This window comes from Tupaia chinensis, unplaced genomic scaffold, assembly GCF_000334495.1.
Source record: "Tupaia chinensis unplaced genomic scaffold, TupChi_1.0 Scaffold000644_1, whole genome shotgun sequence".
NCBI classification, from domain to species: domain Eukaryota; kingdom Metazoa; phylum Chordata; class Mammalia; order Scandentia; family Tupaiidae; genus Tupaia; species Tupaia belangeri.
In genome coordinates this window covers 6,879,251-6,880,301 of record NW_006160165.1, presented here as the reverse complement: position 1 = coordinate 6,880,301, position 1,051 = coordinate 6,879,251, and the positions used below count along the sequence as shown (strand labels likewise).

The 1,051-nt window shown below is 64.0% G+C and overlaps 1 protein-coding gene across 1 annotated transcript in view; it reads right to left on the bottom strand.

Moving 5' to 3' along the window:
- LAMP1 (lysosome associated membrane protein 1) overlaps positions 1 to 1,051 on the bottom strand; it is a 15,077-nt gene that overhangs the window by 1,638 nt on the left and 12,388 nt on the right. The window lies entirely within an intron of this gene.

Sequence of the window (1,051 nt, the reverse complement as noted above, 5' to 3'; positions counted from 1 at the left end):
GGGGGGGGGGGCGCCCCCCCCAAGGCTGCCACACCAGTCTCCCAGCACGTGTGGCCGTACCAAGCACCGTGGCGCCCTGGCTGCCCTCGGGAACTCTGGCCTGCTGGCTTGGTGCAGCCCCCATGTCCGGTCCAGAGCCTCGGAGGCCAGTCCCTTCCAGGAGACACGGCCTGACCCAACACAGCTACCTGAAGATGCTCTGTGCTCGTATGACAGCACACACCTCAGCGCGCCTGCCAAGGCCACCTCCCCTGCCCAGGTCGGGGTCCCCTCTCCAGCCTGCGCTGCTGCGTCTGGGACCACTGAGACGTGGGAACCGCAAACACGGCCCGTCAGTATTCACCTGACGTTGAGATGCCTAACCTCTCCCAGACGTCACCACAGGCTGGCAGCGGTCCGCTCTGAGACCGAACCCCTTCCCTAACCTCGTCACAAACTGCCAACGACACATGACCCACACATGCACCCTTCACGCTCGCTCCCGTCCGCAACAGAGGTGCGAGGTCCAGACGAGCAGAGACTGTTTATTAGCACTGCACAGGCGGCGGGCACGTGAGCGGGCCGTCAGCATTGGCCCAGCCCCAGCGGTGAGCCAGGAGAGCGAGTGCACCACCCTGCACAGTGCAGGGCGCGTCTGGGGTCCAGCAGACCAGACAGGAGGAGGAACAGCCATCCCACATTCGAGAAAGTGTGGCTCTCAGGCGCGGAGCGTCACGGCCACGCCAGCAAAGGCCAGGCTGGTCCAAGCTGCACACCCGCGGGCCGGGTCCATGGGTGCTCGAAGCTTCCTTTCAGCGTTTCAGATGTTCGTCTCCTGGAGTGCGTCTGCTCTAAGATCTCCCTTATTTCTAGAAATTTCACAAGCACGTAGCCTTGCAAGAGTCAACCTTCACCAGCCCTAAGTGCTCAGATGCCCCGTGAGGCCGAGACCTTCACCAGCCCCAAGTGCGCAGACGCCCCGTGAGGCCGAGACCAGAGCAGGGTAAAGAAACCAGAGGCGAGTCTGCGCAAGCCTCCGTCGGGGCTGGGCTCCCAGGCCCCGCGCGTCTTG